Source organism: Leptodactylus fuscus, assembly GCF_031893055.1.
Source record: "Leptodactylus fuscus isolate aLepFus1 chromosome 2 unlocalized genomic scaffold, aLepFus1.hap2 SUPER_2_unloc_2, whole genome shotgun sequence".
In the NCBI taxonomy this organism is placed as follows: Eukaryota; Metazoa; Chordata; class Amphibia; order Anura; family Leptodactylidae; genus Leptodactylus; species Leptodactylus fuscus.
The window spans coordinates 335464-352397 of record NW_027439803.1 but is presented as its reverse complement, the minus strand read 5'-3'; the positions used below and the strand labels follow the sequence as shown (position 1 = coordinate 352397).

Below are 16934 nucleotides of genomic sequence, written 5' to 3'. Positions count from 1 at the left end.
TGAGCGACGTGGACAACCACTGCAGAAGACACTGAGGAGCGGGAGGCTCCCAGCCCACAGAGGTGCCGCCAGAGATGGGGATTACATTGTGTGTATTACTACTTGTGGCGGTCCAGGATTGTGTTACTTAAGAGCTCACAATGAGCAACCACACAACAAGGCGGTCAGATCTAAACACCATATCCATGGCTGTATAAGTATATAGCATTATACTGACCATGTGTGACCTAACAAGACAATTGCAGCTTTGGATCTCGACAGTTTACTGGATGATATAACTTGGGATCAATACAATACAAGTTCACTGACTCCATAGACTTCTATGTAGACGTGTCCTGTAGCAGAGCTGCTCTGTCAGTGACATTACATGATGATGATGGTACCTGAGGACGGATTGCTTAGGAATCCCTTGTCGTAGATCTCGGCCACCCAGGCCTGCAGTTCTGGATCTGACCTCACAGACTCATCGCCCTTATAATAATACCGCACTATACTGGATACAAAGCTGGAAGGAGAGAGGAGACGGAGGATGAGATGATGGCTCTCCTATATACTGTTAGGACCCCTCCCCCGTCATATATACAGAAGACCATTGCTTATCTAGAATGCACATGATTAATTCATCTCTGCAGAGTCCTGACAGCTCGGAGGGGCAGCAAGACTCAAACCCGATAAGTATATAGCGCCAACATATTCAGTGGCAAAATGGAGCACCACTGAATAACTATAATGTACAGCGCCATAATGAGCAGTGATAGGTCCTGTAATATCCCGCACCTCTCCACTGTCTTCCAGATCATCTTCCCCATCATCTCTATAGAAGTAATTGGGAATAGAATCCAGTCCCCGAGCTGTGATGTCATCCGGCAGGCAGAGACCGCTGTACGTCACCTCCGCCATCGCCTTCATCAGCAACGCCGTTATCCCGCCTTTACCGACAGCCATAATCTACAGAAAAAGAACATCTGTATCTATATATAGGTTATGAAAGAGCCAAACTCCATTACTGTACATACCCAGTGTCACCAGTGCTGAAACATCTTATGGGCCCCTTGTGATATTCAGCTATTACTACCGACAACCAGCTGTATATACCATGTCTGAGAGGTTTGTCACAGCCCCGCCCCCTATCACGTTATATGTAAACATAAGAGTCTCACTTGATCGAAAACCCCCTCCAGGACCAATGAGATCACTTCTGGCTCGGTTATTGATGTCCAGGGTGAAGCGCAGATGAGGGATGAGGAGCTGGAGGAGAAGAAGGAGCAGAGATTGTAGTAACGTAGAATAAAGCCATTGCTTAGGATCTGATGACTTTCCCACCATTACAGGAGATCACAGTCAGTCACCCAGAGATCTTTGTTCTGCTGCAACTGAGCCAGAAGCAATGGATCAGAAGTTTCTTCCATGGTTTAAGGCATCTGCATTTCGTTCACACCATAGGACTCGTGCGGACTCCGTGGGGTCCATGTGGTTTTAGCTACTAACTGCTTGTTAATGCATTTGGTATTTTTACAGGGGTCCCCCAGCAGACTACCCAACACCGAGGAATAAGATCTATGGATCGTACAATGGTTGTTGGGGGTAGTTTTAGTTGGATTTTGTTAGGACATGCTGCAGAGAGTCTACACGAAGTTACACTATTAGTCTGACTCAGATCCCACCATGGGGCGGTCGCCTCTTGCTCCTCACCTTGAACACTGGATGGTTACAAGGCAGCTGACGGTAAGTCGCAACGCTAAACACTTCAGCAAAGAGATGGGTGTGAAGCAGGTGATAGACGGTCTGGTGGACCTGGGAATCCGCATTGCGCACCCACATTTTGGCCAAGGTCCAGTCCCACTCAGAGTCACTCGGCAAGAAGATCGGAGTCTGGTCACCTGGAGTCTGACCCAACTGTAATGGAAGAAGATACAACAGATCACAATAAAGATGGAAGAGAAAATACATAGTGTATGACACTGTCAGGGCTCCTAGGACTATATATATCTATAATACATAGTGTATGACACTGTCAGGGCTCCTAGTAACCCATTATCTAATCTCTAGCACATGACGCTCAGTGTGCCCATTATTACAGTGAGACCTCAGCACTAAGCCCAGGCCAATGACATTGGAGGCTCAAGTGAGCTAACACAAGGTATATAAATATTTTTGTTTTACTTACTCTCTCCTGAGCTTCCACCTATTATTTTTATCTATATCCATCATGTGCAGGTCCTGTATCCTATACAAGGTCTTAAAGTCCTTTTCCTACATCTTCTATAAGGAAAAGGTTTCTCGCACTGTGTTAGCCAGTGGGTAGGGAAAAAAAAAAATAAATAAAAAAAATTGCTAGTCTTCAGTAGTTGATCCCTATTAATGGCTGACTAATAATGAGGACAGATTACAACGTTTCGGAATGTCTCGGCTCCTTTCTCAAGTAAATTTAAACCATTTCTGAAGGAGCAGATTTATGTACAAATGGACACATAGGGAGAGAGATCCAGGAGGAAGGGGGGGGTGGGGGGGGGGGGGGTTATTGGTAGAAACAATGTAACACTTCCAGGTCCTTATCAGTTCTCAGGTCAGTGATTTCTGTAAAATGCCATAAAACCATGTGACAGATTTAGCCCCCCTCTCCAGTGTATGAAGCAGGGTCATAAATTTATACTCATAAATGCGTCGTTCTCTTTGATTTGAAATTCCCTCCCAAAACTTTCATGTGATGGGTGATATTATGATCCTCATTGCAGAAATGTTTTGATACGGGAAGGTCAGTTCTTTGTTCTTTAATTGTATGGCGATGTGAGTTCATCCGCGTTCTAAGTTGTTGTCCGGTCTCTCCACCATACAGATTATCAGTGGGACACTTGGTGCACATTATTACATACACTACATGCGGGGTGTTACAGGTGACCGTACCTGGGGTCTTATATTCCCTGTTAGTTTGGTATCTCTATCCTGTCAGTGGTCAGTATGTGGGGGCAGGTCTTGATCCTCTTCTGTCCACATGGGAATGTTCCTGTGTTAGTTGGAGGTGACAGTGAGCTGCTGACCACCATATTCCTGAGGTTTGGTGTCTAGCACAGGAGAGGGGGGGGGGGGGTCTGGAGATTTGGATATTAGATGGTTGGTCTTTTTGCAGTAGTGGATGTAATCTGCGTGTGATTCCTCTCAGAGTCTCCAGGTGGGGGTTATATGTGACACCAGGGGCACCCGATTGTTCTCCTGTTTGGTATTGTATCTTAATAACTCCGATCTTGGTATTCTGGTGGCCCTGGTGATTTGGTTATCAGTTGTTCTTGGATGGTAACACTGCCTCAAGAGTGTGTTTTTGAGGCCTCCAAGGTGTTTTGTCTCTATCTGCAGGGTCTGAACATATGCAATGGTATCTGATGGCGCTGGCTGTATACAATGGAGTTCTTTATGTGTTTCGGATGAAAGCTATCCCATCTTAGATAGGTCGGCTGCGGTCAATTGGCTTCCGATACAGCAATTTCCCAATTTTGTTGTCCTGTATCTTGATAACTGCGTCCAGGAAGTTTATTAAAATACAATACCAAACAGGAGAACAATCGGGTGCCCCTGGTTGTCACATATAACCCCCCACCTGGAGACGCTGAGAGGTATCACACGCAAATTACATCCACTACTACAAAAAGACCGACCACCGTCTAACATCCATATTTCCGGACCCCCCCCCCCCCCCCCCACTCTCCTGTGCTAGACACCAAAACCTCAGGAATATGGTGGTCAGCAGCTCACTGTCACCTCCAACTAACACAGGAACATTCCCATGTGGACAGAAGAGGATCAAGACCTGCCCCCACATACTGACCACTGACAGGATAGAGATACCAAACTAACAGGGAATATAAAACCCCAGGTACGGTCACCTGTAACACCCCGCATGTAGTGTATGTAATAATGTGCACCAAGTGTCCCACTGATAATCTGTATGGTGGAGAGACCGGACAGCAGCTTAGAACACGTATGAACTCACATCGCCATACAATTAGAGAACGAAGAATGGACCTTCCCATGTCAAAGCATTTTTGTAGCAGGGACCACAATATCACTGATCACATGAAAATTTTGTTTCTGAGAGGGAATTTCAGATCAAAGAGCGAAAGACGCATAAATGAGTATAAATTCATGACACTGCTTCAGACACTAGAGTGTGGACTTAATGCATCACAGGGGTTCGTGTCTTTTTACAGTAACGTGTGAACTAAGGACCTGGAAGTGTTTACATTGTCTCCACCAATTACCAACCCCCCCCCCCCCCTTCCTCCTGAATTCTAACACCATTTGTGCCTGCTCTGTGTGTGTGTATTGTAAAAAAATATAATTAATATATATATATACTACACACACACACACACACACACACACACACACACTTCATAAATGTTTTTAAATTTACTTTGATAAAGGACCCTAGAGGTGCCGAAATGTCAGCCATTTGTCATCATTATGAGTTAGCCATTAAAAAGGGATCAACTACTGAAGATTATCAAGTTCTTGTTTTTTATATTTCCAACCCACTGGCTAACACGGTACAAGAACAAACATTTTCCTTATACTACATCTTCTAGGAAGACTTGTCAGCACACGCTCAGCAGAATATGAAGAAGCCGCAGAGTCAGACTACACCGGTGTCTAACCACAGAGACAGATTTGCTCAGGAGCTTTAGGCTTAAGCTAGTTGATTGCTCTCAGTATAATATTCTTACACACTGGAGCAAATTTATTCAGACCGGTGTATGGTGTGCCAGTCTTTATAGATCTGTCTGCATTGGTTCAGACCATTTATGAAGAAGCTTTGGCCAGGTTGCATCTAGCATAGATTTCCATTCTAACTCACTAGGAAACTGGCATGAAGTTTAGCAGATCAGCGAGGGTGCGGCATCTCTGCCTCAGCCATCCCCCACAGTCACAGAATGGGGAAGGTGCAGAATGGGGCCCGTCACACCTAGTGATCATGAGGACTATGGGCGCCACGTTCAGGAGTCACATAAGGGATGTGCCGTACAGCAGGAGGTAGAAGAAAGTCAAATCCCTTAAGATGATAGAACTTCCAGGAGTGAGAGGACGTTACCTGGATAGCGATGGGCCGCAGCTGGTCCTGGGGGTCCTTCCACAGCAGACACATGGGGGCCGTCATGTATTGCTTCTTCCCATTAATGGAGTCATTAGCAGGAATTCCTTCAAGGATCTTGTAATCGGCCAGGAAGATGTTCCCGTTCTGTAAGATCAGAGGAGAGGACAGAGAGATTTATACTGGAGGATCTAACAGGAATCAGCCGAGCCTCAGAAATGATCTACAGCTCAGACTTGTATGTTGCACGAAACACTAATAAATCTGCCCCTCTCTAGGGTAAATACGGTTGTCACAGTCCTCACTTGAAGCTCCTTGTGAAGGTCGGTGGAGGTCCCCAGAGATGCGGCCACCATGCTGTCACTGACTGGGAAGTTCTTTGGGATTTGGACACGTTTCCTGATCATCATGGGGTTACATCCATTCAGATACTGGTAATCCAAAGAAGGAGTCCTCCCTCCAGATCTGAGAGACCTTATCTGGGGAACAGAAGGTTGTTTATAGCAAGTCCTGTTGGTGCTTCCAGAAAGTGTTGTAGTATATATACTGTGGGGGGCTAACAATATGGTTTTAAAATTATATGTGATAAATTACATGAAGTGGGGTTTGAGATTACTTGTCTTCCAGTGATATTGCCTTTTGTCAGCCATCTTGTCCCTATCAAAGATAAGTAGTAGTTTTGTCTCACAAAGGAATTGGTTAGACTAATTAACATGGAGATGCTACGGGCTGCGCTATTGAGACTTTAAGCAAAAGGTCAAAGAAGAGAAACCCTTCTTTAGGTTATAAGGAAATAGAATGGTAATGAATCCTTATCTAACTGTCTTTAAGGAGGATGTACACACAGGATGTCTATAGGCTATTGAATGTTAGCCCCAAACTGGAGTGGTCTGACCAGACTGATTATTATCTCTCTTGCCATGATACATGCAGAAAGTCCATCCCAGTTTGGATAGCAATAATGAGATGCAGATTACAGTAGGCCTTAGCCAATAGTCATGTGCCACAGCTTATGTCATAACCAATCATGTCATTGGAATAGTCCAACCTGCTGTTGTATAAATACTACCTCTCTGTAACAATAAAGCAGAATCCATTTTGATACACCACCATCTGTGTCTTTGTGATTCTCCAGGCTTCAAGGATTGTCTATCCAGGCCTGTTATTTAATTTGAAGCTACAACATAAACTCTGGGGGTCTGTGCCCCTAACAATACTCAGTATATTCACTTATAATTGACAATCCATCTCATACACGCACAATAGGTAATATCATACAGCATGTGTGATATTAAGGGGTTATAGTATTGGGTGTTATAGTCTTAGAATATTGGTTCTGGTGGCACCGAGAAGACGTGCTAATCCTTTATAGGACAGATTGCAGTCCTACTGTATAAACCAGGGTCTGATAGGGAGCAGTTGCAGATAATATACCAGTCCTGACTGCCAACTGGTGAGGTCTGACATACGGCACCAAGATTGCAGATCTACCTATATCAAAGTCTCCTTTCATATGACAGCAGAACCAGTGTTCCAAGTCTTATAATGCCCAAGCTATAGGTTTAATGTAAGCCCCTACCAGCCTTTAGCTTCCTTCCATTATACAAGACCCCACCCCTATATAGATCAGGGAGGAGCAGTGAACACATTAAATGGGACTTTTCACCATCAGTTCCCCCATACACCTTCAAAAGAATTCGACGTTCCATGTATAGCCATCGAAACCAAGACTGTACAGCCTGCAAGGTTGTCTTCTCCAAGCTTTAGTCTCAAGTCTGTTGACTTGATTGAGTTTAACTTTTCTATTGAAGCTCAGACCCCCAGGTATCTACAGTCAGATTTAGGGAATAGCTGCCTATGCTTAGTATTATTACTCCCACCATCTGCCAGTGTCTGAAGGAAGACCCCAGCCATCGGTCATCTCTTGGAGTGTCTGGTCTGAGAAGCTTTTTAGACCCGCCTTTGATGACCTATGTAGTCCAGTCCACCAGTAAGGTTTCTGGTCCGCCTGCACCTTCTGAATGATAAACTTTAAAGATTTCCCTCTTTTGGTGCCATTTCCCAAAACAATGTAAATCACCCACAAACTGGAAGAGATGTGTCAGCATGTGTCCTAGTGAGGAACAGGCTCCAGCAAGGTAAGCAGGGGACATTACAGGCCAGGAACCCTCCAAGGAAGGACTGAGGCATGAACTACTGGTCTCCAAGATGGTGCAGGAAGAGATTGTACACCGGGACTCGAGAGAACCTGCACGGAACAACTGCATGGTCCGCACTACCTGGCAAGCTCTTATCTATCCACTAATAGGGACAGGAAAAGATATTGGAGAGAGTGGGGCCATTTAACCTCTTGTGTGTCTTCTCCAGTCCCTAAGGAGGTGGAGATACAACCTTCTGTGGTGCAGTCATGAGGGCATTTGAGAAAGAATATTTCAATCTTGGAAGCTGGACACCTTGTTTTTTTTGGAGATCAGATTCTCAGATCCACAAGGATTGCAGAGTTAAAGTAGAACATAAACTGAAAAGAGTCAAGATGGAGGAAACGCACCGGACATGTTGGATTTCCTTAAGAAAAACACCTTCTTTATGTCCTCAAGATTTTTCCAGGACTCTTGGCATTTCTGGAGACCTTCTAATTGTGCTTCTAGTTCTCTGTAAGAAAGATATAGAGTTAGGGTTAATGGTGTAATGCCAGGGTCTACACCCACCAATATACCACATCTGCCAGTAGACATAGCTGCCAGGTAACGTCACTGGTTCGGTGGTAGAGCAGAGACCATACAGAGTATCTATACTTACTGATGCCGCTTTCTCTGCCCATGTTACTACTTAAAGTACCAGAACATCTTCAGTAGCCTAAGCCTTCCCCAGTTTGAGTCACCTGCCACACCCAGCCTGAGCAGAAGTTGCTTCCCTGTGGAACAAAGCCCTGGACCAGATGTTTACCCCCTAGTTTAATATAAGTTTCAACAGATCCTAGCCAGTCCAGGAGTCCAAGAAGATGATAAAGAGTTGACAAGATATTACAAGATTCCAGAATAACTTACAAAAGACAACTATGCTACATAGTGATGGCCTAACCTAGGACCCTCTGACATGTCCAAGCTCTGCCACAGTAGTGCTCCACATGAAATATTGTCTATTTTATAGAATTTATTTGGAGTGTGCCCCCAGGATCATGTCATCTGGTGGTCCCCAAAGAAGCCCAGTCTGACATGGGTTATGTAGTGCAAGTTGTCCACATTGAAAGTAGTCTGATCAGCAGAAGTATTGTCACTAGTCACCCATTGTGTGCAAACCCTCAACCCCACTAATCTGTAACCCAAAATATGCAGCCCTTAATGGCAATGTTCAGTCATCTAAACTCCTTAGATGACTGAACATTGCCATCTTTGTGAGCTCAGGAGAGACACCACCAACATGGAGCAATGAGATTTATATACTTGGGCTGCAAGGACAACACCCTAGACCCCCCACCATTTTGGACAGGTGCAGAGGAACACCTTCTGATCATCAGTATAATTGCAGTTGTCTAAAGACTTACTCTGAATCCAAGAGGACATGGAAACCACTGGGCTTCTGATGAGAGAGTTGTTCATTGTAGGGAAGACCAACAGTGTTCTTTGCATCGATGCAGTGCGGGACTCCTGGAGCGAAGAGCTGCCACCTGCAAAACCATCATATGAGGAATTAGTGGTGGAAACGTTCCTGTGTACCCATAATCCATAGGACATGACTATCCTACCTATAGCAGGGCATCACTCACTTGTAAGCTTCTCTGTTCTTCTCCAATGCTCTTCTCCGAGGTTCAGGTGTGACATCTCCACAGGACTTGATACTGGCTGGAAGAAGAACAGGTCACAGTATTATAGCATCTCCTGCAGGAACTATGAGCCCACCAGGGGACATAATGGCAAAGCCAATCCCTAAATACATCAAGGGATACTAAGCTTAATATAACGGTCTTAGAACTTTCTGCTGTGGAGAGGAGGTCTCCTGTTCTAGCGACTGGAGACCCAAGGATCTGGTGGTAACAAGGACATGACATCTATCAGCGACAAGTATGGATTTACGGCAAGTTCCCTGGTGGTACCGACCACTGTGCCCTATTCACAGGACAATTGTGGCCACACTATGGAGTCCTCTTCTGAAGTGCTGAGGCTGGCGCCATGTTGGTGTGGGCCCTTGTGGCACAGCTGAAGCAGTATAATAGATACAAATGCCAGTTAAAAGACTCCAGTTTACCTAATTGTATATACAGCACAAGTACCTGGACACAAGTTACTCTCGTAAAGTGGATCCACAATGGTGCCCAGGGGCTCCCCACTCCACAACAGAAGGTTCCTTAGGACTTCCCTAAACGTCACGCATTAAGGTTTTGTGAATCTGACATTAGGGCCGTTCATAGTGTTGAGTGAATCAGTTCCCAACTAGAGATCGGTGAATTGTCTTGTACCAAACCGGGTTTGACCATTACAAATTGTGGTCAACCTGTGTTCATGACATCATAGCATCCAGCAATCTGAGCCCACCTCCTCCAGGTGTATGACATCACAGAAGAGTCATGAGGTCTTATCTGTCCTGGTACAGGCTCATTACATGGAGTGAACCATCTATGGACATGTGATGGGGTTACTAGAATTAATTTACTGATGAACTCTAGTAACCCCAATTTTGGTTCTGTACCCCAGAGTGGGAATTCCTTCTCTTCAAGGGGTCCTCGTAGGCAGATGGTTAATTGTGATAATGGGCATGATTAACTCCTTCTTGGGAAGTCAGTGACTGATCACTTTTATGGAGTGGCTTATTGCAGAAGGCCCAGGGTACAATGGTCCATACTGCTCACCATTACTCCCGGGGCTCAGATGGTAAATAGAAACCCATCGAACATTAGGGCTGCTATAATCTCAATATAGAACAAGATCGATCGTGAGGCTGGACAAGTCAAATGTCAGTGTCACCCAACACTACACTTTACACGATCACTTACCTGTGCCCTCATGGATCAGCACGTTGGTCTTGCCAGAGATCCATTGGTATGCGGGAAACTGGTAGAGAGTCCCATTAGGGGCGGTGACATGGATGTATTGGCTGTACCAGGAATCATCGATTAAACAAGTCTCTTTGTAGAATCGCACAGACTGGAGATCCCCAAGGTCCTGTTTGGAGTGGACCTCCGCATGACACCTCTGCAGAGAGAACATGGACCTCCATGTTAGAAGAGACAACCCAAACCTACTGACTATAGACCTGACCCATCTGTCTACAGCAGGAGTCACCAACCATGGACTCTCCAGCTGCTGTGTAACTAGAACCCATAACATGCTCCATTCACTGTACACAGGTTTGGTTGTTAGAACCGTCAATTCTAGCCAAAAAAAAGTCCCATTTGCAAAGGAACCCACCCCCAGAACAAGCCTTTAGTCACACCCATTTTGGTGCACAAATTTGGCAAGTGTCAAACATTTGTTCTTTTTGGGTCACTAAGGGTACGTGTCAAACATGCCATTTATGATGAAGTGTTAGCAGAAATGACAAGTGTTGCACTTCATTTGATAAATATGACCCCATGTGTTCTGGAGACTCCACGTAAGATAGGGTGAGTGCAAAGGTGGCCTACAAGACTGGTGGAGGGTCTGGAGGTGTAAGATATCAGGAAGACTGGACAAGACAAAAACCTTCTTAGGTGTTAAAGAGTAAAATAATGGTCTGGGAAATCTACAGTAAGAATGTAAGCAGGGTAGGGATAACAGGTCTATTACATGGTAATAGAGGGGCCAACCAGATGGACCACAGGGTCTAAGTCCAACGGAAGGGCCAACCAGATGGACCACAGGGTCTACAGCCAATGGAAGGGCCAACCAGATTGACCACAGGGTCTACGTCCAACGGAAGGGCCAACCAGATTGACCACAGGGTCTACGGCCAACGGAAGGGCCAACCAGATGGACCACAGGGTCTACGTCCAACAGAAGGGCCAACCAGATTGACCACAGGGTCTAAGTCCAACGGAAGGGCCAACCAGATTGACCACAGGGTTTACGGCCAATGGAAGGGCCAACCAGATGGACCACAGGGTCTACATCCAACGGAAGGGTCAACCAGATGGTCATGTGTAATGTGCTGTCAGTCTTCTACGTTTCTATAATGGCACCATCACCTCCATAGTCTTCTATTCTTCTCTGATCTGGTTTTTCAGCGACTTATGAGGTCTTCTGACTTGAGGTCTAGTGTTCCTCAGCATCATGTATACCCCTAGTCACAGATATTGGGAGCCACGGCCATGTGGGACTTCTAGCCATAGTATGTTGTACCTCTGCTATAGGGGAATCATACACCCTAGCCATTTGCAATGTATTTTGTACACTCTGATCACATATTGGGCACCTCAGGCTATTGGTCACACTGCTCCTCAGCATATCAACCTGAATAATATCAGACTTGAGGTTATAGAGGTCATGCGACTCAGACCAGCAGTATTGAGCATGTGCTAAGAATCTGAGCAGTGGCCGACACAAGGAGATCTCATAGATTGTAAGCCCTCGCGGGCAGGGCCCTCTACCCCACTGTGCCAGTCAGTCATTGTTAGTAATATATCTACCTGTATATTCTGTGTATTGTATGTAACCCCCAAATGTAAAGCACCATGGGATTAATGGTGCTATATAAATAAATAATACTCAGGGCCCGGTGAGATTAGGTATAAATTGCCCTACCCTAGGAAGGAACAGAGGGATGAGAGCCGTGACAATGTCCTCATTGCTCCAAAAGGCTTATCTGCAATACCCGAGGCAATAACTCACAAGGGGAACACCAATGGATTAAGGTGACCCTGACCCATCTATGGCGCTGGGGTTAGGGACCAGGCTAGAAGTTTTTGTTTTTCCTTCCCACTATTTTCAGTTCAGGCCTCTCTGCAGATTGTACTTTGTATTGGCACCAGTTACTATACTATATCGTGTACTGGGAAGCTGCACAGAAATCTCCTAATCCTGACAAGTTTCAACCAGTGATATCTCTGGAAATAACAGATATCACTCCAGCCTTAGAGTCCTGAACAATGAGGACACAGAAGTGAAGAATACAAGACTGGTAGAGCAGGGAGTCATGCACAGCAATGCACAGACAATAGTGAAACATTACAGAGATTCGCCCATTTCAGTATCTGATAGGTTGTACCCAACTTGTGTAAGCAAAAAACGCGCCAAAAACTGGTAAGCGGGGTCCCGGGCACAGCAGCATTTAGAACCTTCATCTGTGATACAAGCCAGGCACAACATATTCTACACAGATGACGGATTCCTGAAAAATCATTGTTTTCACCATCAGCTGCGTATTCATTTATAGATAATAAATTATATCAACACTTAGGGGGTTACAAATGCTCCCTGTACCCCAGGATAAAAGCCGTTAGGGGTGTAGTTTCCAAATTGGCAACCAAACCAAATAGCGCCCCTTCCCCTCTGTGCTCAAACAGCAGTTTATACCCATATATAACAATAAGTCCATTATCCGGGGTACACCAGTGTCACATGTGTCATACATGGGGGTATGAACTGCTGTTTGGGCACAGCAGGGGGCATTTTTGAAGATGTGCGATGCAGCTTTTGGAGTACAGATTTGGATGTTTGGTATCTGGACGCCATGTCATGTTTGTAGAGCCTGTAAGGTACCAGAGAAGTGGATTACTCAAAGGAGTGACCCCATTATAAAAACTGCACCCCCCATTTGGGGACATGAATTGTTTTTGCATTGCCATCTGCTGACCAGTAACATTATTATACTACAGGACAAGCTGCGCTTTATTATGTCCCATATACCATTTGGGGCACATGGGACTGATCTTTACACTGAGGTCAGTCAAGAATGGGAAATCTTGGAAGATCTTACACATCCCCTTCTGCTCAATCTACTCCTCCCCCCCCCCCCCCCACCTCCATCTTACTTTCCAACATAGGACATAAGGGTAAAGCCTCACATTGAAGAAACAGTTTTGTTTTTGTAACAACTGTCTATAGGAAAAGGGGAATTTTATGGTTTTGGTTTTTTGATGTTGATGCTGGTTCAGTACGAGTATATGATATATGTATACAGGATGGCAGGCTCTGCAGACACAGCATCAGCCAGGTATATGGCACAGGCAGACCCCCCCCTGCCCAAATTATACATCAGTGCCCCCCTCCATATACCCTACACATGTGGCCCCCAGCCATGTGCTGGTCACAGGAGCCCGGCTCACCAGTCACAGCCCAGTAATTAGACATCTGTCATGTAAGGAGCCAGCCCCTGCGACCACCACAAGACCACAGACAGAACGTTATCCACTGACAGTAGAGATCTAGAAGGATGTTGGAGAGTTGTTATACAGACAGTGACACTTACCTGCTGAGACTGGACAATCCCTTTAAGGGAGGGGGTGGGGTGTCACCTATCAGAGCAGTCACTAGGTGGTAATAAGCTACACGTGACCTGTATGTTGTGGCTCAGTCACATTATGCAGTTTTTAGCAGTAACAACTTTGGGGTTGGTGGAGATCACCGTACAGGAGAGATTTTATAATTTTGCAGTTTGGGTATTTTTGGGTCAGGGCACAACTAATGCATTTGTATGTAAGTGAACTAGGGATTGGGGGGGGGGGGGAGGTACATAAACCCTCTCAATACAGTCCCTTGCATCCAGGTGGTTTAGGGGTTAATAGAGCAAGGCTTCACTTTGATGGCAGATACTAATGGCAGTCTATGGCCGATGTGCTCAGTAGCTCCAGAGACAAAAACCAAGAGACCTTCACCCCAATGTAACCCAAACCCCAGCTAGTCAGGGCCAGGCCATGAGACATCTCCAAGACCCCCCCACATGGCACAGACTGGGACACAACACCAGCCATCATGACCACCACATACCACCACTCATCCCCCACCCAGGATTAACCCTTCACCTTCCCACAACTAACACCTCCCTGCAGTCTTACAGAGCCAGTAACATGGAGCTGGGGCTTCACCACCACAGACTGGCCCATACTGGGCAAACCTGACTCCAGGGGCCACTGGGAACAAAGGGCCAATGGTACCAGGTAGACACAATCTATAACCAACAAGCCAGGGGCCACACACTCACCACTCCAGTCGTATCAGACAGGTCTATGGTCTCAGAGTCCCAATGGCTCAGCGGCATCTTCTCACTTTCTTCTTTGGCCCCTATAAGGCTGATAGATATGGTGGGGATGGTCTCGGCCAAGATGCCACAACCTGCAACCACGGTCACCTTGTAAGACCCCATGTCTGACCTCAAAGGATGCTGTGCACTGGTCAGCTCTGCTTCATCTTATATATATATGAGGCAGGTGGGTGTGTGCGGGCGGAGCGCCTCCACAAGGATCTGTATAATAGTCTATGGCCTCCTGGAAATCAATCTCCAATCACCTCCAGAGCTGTGAGCATGGATTATACTCCAGTCACATACAAAGCTGCAATTACAAGTCTGCTCTCACTTTATGTCTTACAAGTCTCCATCTTTCCGGAGTAGCGGCCGCTTGTCTGTACTCCGCAGTCAGGGGGATGGGGTGGGGGGTTATTTGTCATCTCCTGTGGTGTCTACAGTATATATTTATGTCACAAAATGTGGGATTTTGCCAAACCTCAAAGCAAGTCACACCCAAAATTCTTAGAAGGTTGTGTAGAAATATTTCATAATTTTGTTAATGTAGGAGCCGCTATTGGTCATTATACTGTGTGGCACTGAGGGGTCATTATACTACATGTGGGGGGACTGGAAGGGTCATTATACTACATGTGGGGGCACTGAGGGGTCATTATACTACATGTGGGGGGACTGGTGGGGTCATTATACTACATGGGGGGGCACTGAGGGGTCATTATACTACATGTGGGGGCACTGGAGGGGTCATTATACTACATGTGCGGGCACTGAGGGGCCATTATACTACATGTGGAGGCACTGAGGGGCCATTATACTACATGTGGGGGCACTGAGGGGCCATTATACTACATGTGGGGGCACTGAGGGGCCATTATACTACATGTGGGGACACTGAGGGGCCATTATACTACATGTGGGGGCACTGAGGGGCCATTATACTACATGTGGGGGCACTGAGGGGCCATTATACTACATGTGGGGGCACTGAGGGGCCATTATACTACATGTGGGGACACTGAGAGGCCATTATACTACATGTGGGGCACTGGAGGGGTCATTATACTACATGTGGGGGCACTGAGGGGCCATTATACTACATGTGGGGGCACTGAGGGGCCATTATACTACATGTGGGGACACTGGAGGGTCATTATACTACATGTGGGGCACTGGTGGGGTCATTATACTACATGTGGGGGCACTGGAGGGTCATTATACTACATGTGGGGCACTGGTGGGGTCATTATACTACATGTAGGGGCACTGGTGGGGTCATTATACTACATGTGGGGGCACTGGTGGGGTCATTATACTACATGTAGGGGCACTGGAGGGGTCATTATACTACATGTGGGGGCACTGGAGGGTCATTATACTACATGTGGGGCACTGGAGGGGTCATTATACTACATGTGGGGACACTGGTGGGGTCATTATACTACATGTGGGGGCACTGGTGGGGCATTATACTACATGTGGGGGCACTGGTGGGGTCATTATACTACATGTGGGGGCACTGGTGGGGCATTATACTACATGTGGGGGCACTGGTGGGGCATTATACTACATGTGGGGGCACTGGTGGGGCATTATACTACATGTGGGGGCACTGGAGGGGTCATTATACTACATGTGGGGGCACTGGAGGGGTCAATATACTACATGTAGGGGCACTGGTGGGGTCACTATACTACATGTGGGGGCACTGGTGGGGTCATTATACTACATGTGGGGCACTGGTGGGGTCATTATACTACATGTGGGGGCACTGGAGGGTCATTATACTACATGTGGGGGCACTGGAGGGTCATTATACTACATATGGGGGCACTGGAGGGGTCATTATACTACATGTGGGGGCACTGGTGGGGTCATTATACTACATGAGGGGGCACTGGAGGAGTCATTATACTACATGTGGGGGCACTGGTGGGGTCATTATACTACATGTGGGGGCACTGGTGGGGTCATTATACTACATGAGGGGGGACTGGTGGAGTCATTATACTACATGTGGGGGCACTGGTGGGGTCATTATACTACATGTGGGGGCACTGGTGGGGTCATTATACTACATGAGGGGGGACTGGTGGAGTCATTATACTACATGTGGGGGCACTGGTGGGGTCATTATACTACATGTGGGGACACTGGTGGGGTCATTATACTACATGTGGGGGCACTGGTGGGGTCATTATACTACATGTGGGGGCACTGGTGGGGTCATTATACTACATGTAGGTGCACTGGAGGGGTCATTATACTACATGTGGGGGCACTGGTGGGGTCATTATACTACATGTGGGGCACTGAGGGGTCATTATACTACATGTGGGGGCACTGGAGGGGTCATTATACTACATGTAGGGGCACTGAGGGAGGTCATTATACTACATGTGGGGGCACTGGAGGGGACATTATACTACATGTGGGGCATTGGAGGGTCATTATACTACATGTGGGGCACTGGTGGGGTCATTATACTACATGTGGGGGCACTGAGGGGGTCATTATACTACATGTGGGGCACTGGTGGGGTCATTATACTACATGTGGGGGCACTGGAGGGTCATTATACTACATGTGGGGGCACTGGAGGGTCATTATACTACATATGGGGGCACTGGAGGGGTCATTATACTACATGTGGGGGCACTGGTGGGGTCATTATACTACATGAGGGGGCACTGGAGGA

General features: G+C 46.5%; 1 pseudogene; it reads right to left on the bottom strand.

Annotated features, from left to right (window-relative positions):
• Nucleotides 1–363: 363 nt before the first annotated feature.
• Nucleotides 364–14359, bottom strand: LOC142186333 (polyunsaturated fatty acid lipoxygenase ALOX15B-like; annotated as a pseudogene).
• Nucleotides 14360–16934: the final 2575 nt, after the last annotated feature.